This window comes from Fukomys damarensis, unplaced genomic scaffold (assembly GCF_012274545.1).
Source record: "Fukomys damarensis isolate Sample0158 unplaced genomic scaffold, DMR_v1.0_HiC HiC_scaffold_32, whole genome shotgun sequence".
NCBI classification, from domain to species: domain Eukaryota; kingdom Metazoa; phylum Chordata; class Mammalia; order Rodentia; family Bathyergidae; genus Fukomys; species Fukomys damarensis.
Genome location: NW_022900944.1, coordinates 36,057,503 through 36,067,124, shown reverse-complemented (window position 1 = coordinate 36,067,124; position 9,622 = coordinate 36,057,503). Strand labels below are relative to the sequence as shown.

Here is a 9,622-nt window from a genome sequence, read left to right as displayed (position 1 = left end):
GTGTTTTGTGTGTTTGGGCTTTTTTTTTTTTTTTTTTTTTTTTTTTTTTGGTACTTGGATGGAATTTGGGACCTTGCGCTTTCAAGAGCAGCAGAACCACCGAGCTAAATCCCCAGCCCATAATACTTTTGATTGAAGTAAGATCTTCAACAAAAAAAATTAGTGTGAGTTTAGCAAGTTTGATTTATCTATAAGTTGGATCATCTTCCAAGAGCAAGATGTGTGAGTTAGTCATCTTTGTAAAGTACAGTTAAAAAACACTTTAAGGACCAGGTTATAATCTAAAAAACATTCTTACCCAAGTAAATGTGAATGTTTTTGTAAATATTCATCAGTATGGAAATACATAAAGTACTGTTTTTTCCTTCAACCTTTCTTCTTTTTTTTTTTTTTTGGTATCGGGGATCAAACTCAGGACCTTGCACTTGTGGGGCAGGCAGCAGAACCCCTGAGCTAAATCCCTGGCCCAAGCTTTCTTTTCTTTCCAGAGTCATCACTACTAAAATTTAAGTCTAGTGTAGACTAGTCTTATCTCTTTTTTTGGAATTTTGAGACAGGATTTTTCTAGTCCAGGTTGGCTGTGAACTCACTACATGTACATAGTTCAAGCTGGCCTTGAAGTCACAATCCTCTTACTTCAGCCTCCCATGTGTCAGTCCGATTTAAGATCCAGAGACAAACAATTGAGAAAGATTAGTGCAACAGTTTAAGGGTAGTGGTTGTGAAGTTTTTGAGTAAGTTAACCATTTGATGAATTGAAAGTGTGGCTGGTGGCGGGGGCTTTGAGCTGATATTTCAGCCTTTTGTTATGAAGAGAAAAGGGGAAAAATAATTAAAAAACTGGATGTGGTGGCATATACCTGTAATCACAGCACTTGGGAAGCAGAGGTAGGAGGATTGCTACTAGTTTGAGGCTAGCCTGGACTACATAGTTAGTGAGTTCAAGGCCAGCTTGAACTGCATAGCCATACTCTGTCTCAAAAACAAAATGAAAGAATTTTTAAAAAATGATAAAAATGGTATTTTGAGAACAGGGAAGCGAAGGTTGGAAAGGAGGTGATGTTTTTCTCTTGCTATTTCCTGCTGTGTTGAGTCATTGTCTAGCTTTGTGTTTCTTCTCCCCACTGTGAAGGATTTGTTGTCTCGCTTTTCTGAGAAGTGATGGGTTCCTGAGACAGATTTCAGATTCTTTTGTACAACCAGCAAAGAACTGCAAGTAGCATATACAATTGATGGTGAAAGAAAACAGCTACATTTGGTGACATTAATGGGGAATGGTATACTCAGAGTGACTGAGTGGTTTTGTGCCAGCAGAAACAGTAAGGTGGCACAAATGAGAAGTGGTGCCCAATAGTGGGGACATAAAGGAATAAATGTCAGGCTTTTGGATTTAAAAAATTAGTGTGCCACACTCAGGGTGCCTGTCATTGGATCTCTCTGGATATGACTGACAAAAATGACTGACAGGGGGCCAGGAATATGGCTCAGTGCAAATGCAAGGTCCTGAGTTCAATTTGCGGTATTGCAAATAAAACAAAAACCAAAACCAAAAACCACTCTGGGCAGGGGATTTTGCTCAGTGGCCCTGCATCTGCCTTGCAAGTGCAAGGTCCTTCCTGAGAGTGATTGTTGGTGGTGGGAAAAAAAATAATTGACAGGGAGCTGAATCACCTCAGTGATATCTAGTGCTCATGACTTTCCCATGATCCACTCTGGTATAATTACATGCCTAACATCCAGCCCCTACATATGAATGATTAATTTTGAGTCGGGAAATGGGGAAAAAGGTCACTGTGGATCAAGCTACTGTGGCTTAACACACATGTGCTCTGACTTGGAGCTTTAGAAATTTCCAGGGTTTGTTGTTCTTATTTTTGCTTCTCTTAGGACAGTGGAAGGAGGATTGGCCCTGGGGTGTTGCCCAAGTTCAGGTGAATGGAGGGGAGTGATCCCACAGCCACAGTTGTGCTGTGTGTATCAAAAGGATGTTATTCGCATGGCATTGGATGAGGTTTTGGATTGTTGTTCAGATGAAGTGCATCATAGTACAAAACAAGAATGATCCCACTGAAACAGCAGAGAATTATTAGGATTGGGGATAAGATGGTCAGTATTCAATGGAGCTCTTGTGTCTTCCAACTCAATTATGCCATGCTTTTGAATATTTTTGTTGGATCCTCAAGGTGGATTGGTCCTGACTGGTTGATGTAGATAGAAGTAGTATCTTAGTTACTTTTCTTGTTGCTGAGACAAAATAAGACACCTAGTTAAAGGAGGAAAGGTTTAATTTGGCTTATAGCTTGTAGAGGTTTCACCCCATATTCCACTGGCTGTACAGCAGGATGGCACAGCCGAAAGGGATTGCAGAGGAAACAGTCCATGGAAGAGGATGCAGCGAAGCAGCAAGGTGGCAGCAGCAAGCCTCTTTGCCTTTTATACCATCCAGGCTATAGGCCTTTTGGCTGGTGCCATCCATACCCAGGCTGGGGCTTGCCATCTACATCTAGAACTATGACAAACCAGTTAGTGGACCAATACAGAACTGCACACCCTTACTCCCAGTACCATACACCCCAGACCCCCCAGCTTTGAAAAGTCCCACCTGTGAGTGCATGAGGCTTTGGGGGGACATCTAGATACAAGCCATAACAAGCAAGATTCTTCCAAAAATTTAAACATTTTCCTCCCTTTTGGCAGTGAGTAGAGCTAGGCCCTGTCATTTTGTAGTCACTAGTGAGTCTCTTTAGTCTTGGATCTTAATTAAACTTTGAGAGATTTCATTGAGACTCTCCTGTAGGTCCTGTGATAATCTTTGGTAGCATACGGAAGGCACAGAGAGATCACCTGGGCAGGCTTTGCCTGAGCAATGAGGCTGTTTATTTCATGTGTGTGAGAGTCAGCCCTCAGCAAGGGGAGAACAAAGGCTTTAAAGGGGAAGTGGTTGCTGGGGGTTGATCCCAGGAGGAGTTGCTGTCTTGAGGAATTGGGGAGTGGAGAGAGCATGTTCGTGCTCCTCTGAATGGGTGGTGCAGATGTACTTGAACTTCCTGGAACTGAGGAGTTGGGGCATAGTGTCATCTTTGTTTGAATTTTTTCGTATTGTGTTTGCTGAAAATGGCCCCACCTATAGAGTGACAGGTAGAAGGTGAAAGAAGTGGTCAGCCCTGCCACCATAGTAGCCAATCCTGCAGATATCCCCAATGTTACTATACTTTTCAGCAGATATGGTTAGTGATGAGGTCAGGGAGATTAGTTGTTGGGGCCATATTGGGGACAGATAGGCCATGGTACATGTTCCTGTTCTGTTAGTGGGCAGGCATAGATAGGATTGCTGGACATAAGAGAAAAAGATTCCTAACTCAAATAGGCAAGTTGTGAGGTGTAGTGAGGAAAAACGTTGTAAGGTGTACATTCCCTGAATTGAAGAACTTGGCTCACTTTCCAGCTCAACATGGAAACGAGCCAAGGAGGCCCTGGTATAGGTTGAATTAATATAGAGTTATTGGAGGATGAGACGTTAATAAGATCCCATGGGAGAACTTTGGAGAACTTATGAATAATTAGGCCCTGGGAAGAGACTGAAACTATGGATAATCCATAGAAATGGACAGGTTGGATGAACTTTTCATTTGTCTCAGGTGAGATGTAATTGACCTTATGAGATTGACAGTTTTGTGAGCTGTTCACTGCTGGCTTATGGTAAATACAAAAGAGGGCTTGATATAAAAAAGGAGTGTTAAAGGTTATGGGATCAGTAATTGGGTGGGTCATTGTAGGGAATTTAGAAAAATTAAATGAGCTATATCTGAAAGAGTTCCTCGCCTTTGTCTGCTAAGGCTTGTCAAGTATGAGTTAAGTAGAGGCCTGGTCTTTGAAGGCCAGGCTTGTTTTGTTTGTTTTTTGCTTTTGAGACCCTGTCTCATTCCGTAGTTGAGACTGACTTGGAACTCATTATGTAGCCCGGGCTGGTCTTGAACTCACAGCAATCCTTCTGCCTCAGCCTCCCAAGTGCTGGGATTACAGGCGTGTTTTGTAGAGCAAGTTCCCTGGGTATTTATCCAGTCTGATTTGGAGTTGGGGTTCATGGTATAATCCTAAAATGATAGAAACAGACACAGGCAACAATCTTGGACCAGAAAGGAATTTGTCTTTTTTAACAGATTAAAGGTGAGACTGAGGGAATGTTCTAAATACTGGGCTAGAAGTAAATCTTTTGTAGGGTTGGTGGTACCAAGAAAAAGAAGAGAGGGTTATAAAGATTAGTTAGGTATGGAGAGTTTGGGAGTGGATGAATTAAGACCCAAGGCATGAAGTGGCAACTAGCCAGGCTGAGGAGTTACCAGAAGGAAATCTGAAATTTTCCTGTAGATAACAGTCCCTCAAAAGGGAAAAGAGTTCCTGTTTTGTCTGCAGAAGAGGTTGAGGAGAAGCAGAATAAGATCATAGAATTGTAGGGGACTGATTACAGGTTAGGTTATAGTTTGTCCATTTGATTATATTAATTGGTTTTCTCTGGGATGGCTCTGAAGCTAAGTCAGCAGCTGGGGTTTCTACTTTGGGGAACGTAGGGGTTTGGGCTTTTTTCAGAGTTTAGTCTGGAGATGTGGATCCAAGATGGAAGACCCAAAAGCCTTTTAAATTTTAATTAAGGTAATTTAGTGTATTAGTAGTGAGACAATTCTAGAGATCTTTGATACCACAGTTAATTATCACACAGGGTGACAGTGATTTAAATTTTGTAGTAGGGTTAGGCATTGGTCTGAGGCTTGTCTTTGAAAACTGTGGGATTCTGGAAGAAATAAACTGGAGAAACAGTTGTACAAACATGGACCAAAGAAGGTTGTTCAAGAATAATAGTAGCAAAGAAGAATTTGAAAGCTAGAACAAATATTCTTTTTTTTAATTGAATTTATTGGTACATTCTAGGTAGACAGTACAGTTATATTCATTACTGGGATCTTGTACCTTTACATGCCAGGTCTTGATTCTCATTTTTTCCCCTTGTCCCTGCCCTCCCTTCACCCCCTTCCTCCCCTCCCCACCTTCAAACACTTTAATTCCATTTTTACATTTTCTCATTTTTTTCCTTTTCCCTTATAGAACAAATATTCTTTATGATAGTTACTATCGGGCACTTATGTGCAAGCACCCTACTTTCTAACCCCTCTATCTTTTGGTAGGGTTTACATATGACTCCATTTTGATTTTGACTGGCTTTTGTGTTTTAGAGTCCTTTTTGTTGGGAAAGTAATGTTAATTCACTGTTTATTATCTTCCCTCGGGATGTTGCTGAGAGGAAGTAATTGGTGATTTAGAGTTAGTATCATAGCCTCTTTCTGAGCAACAAAGAGGTTTAGAAGGAATAGATCTTAGGCTTAACCAAACCAAAAAGAGTAAGAATAGCCAAACATAGATGTATTTTATAAGCTTTATCTTCCACAGACCTTTTTGACATATTTGGATCTCCTAGTTCTGTGGGGCTTTTTTCTCTAGTTGGGGAAGTCTTATCATATTGTTATAAAGAATCCACTTGTCAAAACAGGCTTTTGAAAGGGGAAAGTTTGTTCCAGTGGACAGGGACTAAAATCAGGAGAGTCTAGCAGGTAGCTGGAAAAAGCTATTTTATCATTTCTGTGTGTAGATGTGCTGATATTAGGAGAGAGATAGTAGCAGCTGACTGGGAGAGATTTCACCCATGTGAAAGAAACCACGAGAGAGATAGGGGCAACTAACTGGGGAAGGAATTAGGCTTATATAGGTATTGAAAGGGGCTAAGAAATCTGGGGTGAAATATTTATGACTTGGAGCCCAATGACAGTCTACTCAGGTGTATAGACAATTACTGGACTTCTTGGCACCAGGGGGGTTGTATACTTTGAGTCCATTTGCCCTTTTTACTGAGAAGCTGATGCTGTTTGCTGAAAGCAGCCTGTATGTTTTGTCCTGTTTAGGCCGGGCCTGACACATATAAAGTCACTTTATTTTTTATTTATTATTTTTTTTTGTTTTGTTTTTTTGAGACGGGGCCCCACTATGTAGTTGAGACTGACCTAGAACTCGCTATGTAGCTCAGGCTAGTCTCAAACTCAACAGCGATTCTCCTGCCTCAGCTGACCTCCCAGTGCTGGGATTACAGGTGTGCGCCACCACACCCAGCCTAAAGTCATTTTATATCAAAAATGTATCTTTATATTTATAACTTTTATATATATGTAGCCCTACTTTAGGATTTAACAGTTCACTCACAGATACTGTATTGTATTTATTTATTTCCCGGGGGATCAAATTTAGGACCTTGCACTTGCCAGCCAGGCACAGCACCGCTTAGTTACATCCCTGACCCACTACGTTTTAATTAGAATTAATTGAATAACAAGACTTTTAAGCAACCTTGAACAGTAAATTATTTTATTGCCACCAGAAAATAAAAAGGAGAACAAAAGTGTTACCTTTTAGCCAGGACTGATAACCTTTTTAAATTAAGACTGTATTTGGCCTTCAGCTTGGGCTACATGAATTCAAGGCCAGCCTACATAGGGAGATCCTGCCTCAAACCAAAAAAAAAAAAAGGACTTTAAGGTTTCAGTTTAGGAAGGAGTTGGTGAGAGTGGGATTGGTAGTGAGTGGAGTAAAAGAGGGTAAAGAGAGGTCCAGGTTCTGCTGCCTGCCTCACAAGCACAAGGGCCCGAGTTCGATCCCTGGTACCAAAGAAAGAAAGGAAAAAAAGAAAGGGTAAAGAGAGAAGGGATGGAAGATAGGGAGGATGGGAATAGGTTCCTGATGGCAAAGGTGGAGACAAAGGAGCCAGGAGTTGGGGTATTATGGTGGCAGGGGCGTGTGGTAGTGAGCCTGGGTTGATTGTGAAGGAGAATTTGGAAAGTAGTACAAGATTGACAGATAAGGTTGACTGTGAAGGTAAAAGACAGCTTGCACATAAGGAACTTTTTGGAGTACTTGCCATTGTTTTTGGATAAATCTAAGTCTCGAAGTATTTGGAAGTTTTAAGGTCCTGTGTTCACATTATTACTTATTTCTTCTGTGATCAAACCATGTTACAAATGAAAATATGTACATTTGATTTGATGTCTCTCCCAGATAGTGGCAATAAAGGAGACAGAACAAAGGTGAGTGTTTGCGCAGCCAGAGGACCAAATTGAAGTTGTCCATGTTAGAGTAGGTGAGACCTCTAGGTGGACAGATAGAAAAGAGCAGAGACAGGAGTCTCTGAGTACTGTATTCTCATGGTAAATGGGGCAAGAGACCTGTGCTGTGAATGTCCTGAGGGGCCAGGCTAGAAGAACAGTTCTTTGGGAGAGACGAACAGTTTTTTGGGAGAGACAAGACCTGAGCCTAGGGTTTTTGGACAGACAGAAGAAAATAGACAAGGTCCTCTGGAGAAGTCCTGGAGACTCAGCTGACTCAGAGAATATGGCTTGGTGTTGTGTGGAAGCATTTGAGACAAGAAAATTAGTCAGAAATTATAAGGCAGTTGGACAAGGCTGGGCCTTGGCCCCTCAGCATAGAAAACAATTGAGGCATATTCACTGAAGGTTAACATTAAAAAGAAAGAAACTACTGCGTCCACATAGCTTGCCGGGCCGCCAAGCTACATCCCTGGCCCTAGTGATTGATATTCTAAATAGACCTTAATTATCTTAATTGGGGACCAAGCCATCCCTAGCTAGCTAGCCCATTTCTCCTGGAATATACACTTGCTATGTGACTAGCTTCTCCATGTGGTTTCCATTTAATCAATATTACCGGGGCGACTATCCTTTCAGTCTTACTGGTTGATCATGGTTATATCCCACCTTATGCCCACTTTGTGATTTTCCTTTGGATCCTTACGGTTTTGTCCCACTTTGTACCTACCTCACCTTGTGGCTTTGCCCCATAAAACATCTTTGAGAAGTAGGGTGGGTTGGCAAACCATTTTCTGGTTCCCCTTCTGTCTCTCTTAGCCAGAAGTTATCTTTCACTCAAATATTTCCTACTCTTAATCTCCATTGTTCCTAGAATTTATTCTTTGAGTTTAGAGAACACAAACTCACATTTCGGATATCTAGCAGGTTGGAAGTTATAATTAATTTCCCATGTTTGTATTATTTTGCTTATTTGGATTACTTGGTGCCCTGTATCAGAAGGATGGCAATGGTAGGGGTGGTCTTAGGGATCTGTTACACAACTTTCCCGGATTTTGGCACCAAAATCTACTTAACGTAGATTAAAAGCTGGAGACACCTGATTGATACAGAAAGCTTTATTAGTACAGCAGCACATGGGGGGTCTGAAGTAAACTTCACCTTGCCCAGGAGAGGCAAGGTGATTTGTATATGCTTGGGAGGGGGACAGAGTTTGGGCCAGGAAATAAAAAAGTTAAAAGGATTTTACGTTTTGGTTTTTCAAGCAAGCTGGTGTTTTGAAGAATCAAAACCTAGATTAAAAGTTAGGCCTCTAGGAGAACTGTAAACCAGTACCAATTGTTGAGATTACTGCTGTGTACCACCATGCCTGGCTCAGGGTGTATTTTTATAGGCCATATACATGTGTAAGGTGGGCTCATACTATACAACAAACAACATACTATACAGCATCGATGGTGAACCTATGGCATGAGTGCAGTAGCTGGCTGTTTGTTATTGAACGCTCTGAAAGGTTTTCTGTTACTATTTTACTTGACTTTTAAAAAGCCCGATGTTATGGATATCCTCCATTCTTTGTTTAACATATTTTGAGTGCTTGCTGTGTGTGCTAAAGTGCTTTTTAAGAATAGTAGGTTAGCAACCCCCCTAACACTACCACCATATAGTCCATAAAATAAATGTCTCAATTTAATCATGCCTAATTATGGAATTCTGGATTGCTTCATTCTCATATATTCCTTTGTACACGTTTAACTTGGATATTTGCCTTTGAGATAGTTTGAACTGATTTACATTGTCAGCAAGAGAATGTTCCTGTTACCTCACACACTCCTCATCACTAAGTTTCTTTTTCTTTTTGTGGGATTGGAGATTGAAACTAGGGCCTCATGCATGGTGCACAAGTGCAAGCATTCTGCCATCAAGCTGTGCATCCCCCAGTCCCACCACACTGTTTTACTAATACATAATCTTTGTTGCATATTCACCTCCAAATACTGCTTACCTTCTACATTTTACTTATGGTTTAAGTCTTTCTTGTTGTTGCTGTTTTGTTTTTATGTTTTGTTCTTTGGTACTGGGGATTGAACCCATACTCCAGAGACTGTGATTCTTGTCTGGTGACCCTTATGGTTGTACCTAGGTTCCACTTCCTCATGCTGCTTCTTCAGGCCTGAAGATGTTAGTAGTCCAAGGGCAATTCACTCTTATTTGTTGTTTTTTCTAAACTTATTTATCTTTGTAAATAGTACATTAAATTCTCCTCAAATTGCCTAGGTTGTAGGTTCAAGTCTGTTTGTAGGTGATTGTTAGTGTTACCAAAAGGACTCTGTAATTTTACTTAACTTAATTGATTTTAATAAATGTAATTATGGAATCGTAAAATAGTAATTTGAAAGTGGTGAAATGTAGACAGCTTTGTACCCTAGCGTATTTTCAACTTCAGTTAGTGGCTTTTTTTTTTTTTTTTTTTTTTTTGA

At 40.7% G+C, this 9,622-nt stretch overlaps 1 protein-coding gene across 5 annotated transcripts in view; it reads left to right on the top strand.

Moving 5' to 3' along the window:
* Positions 1-9,622, top strand: part of Ist1 (IST1 factor associated with ESCRT-III) — a 41,659-nt gene that overhangs the window by 13,072 nt on the left and 18,965 nt on the right. The gene's annotated exons all lie outside the window — the stretch shown is intronic.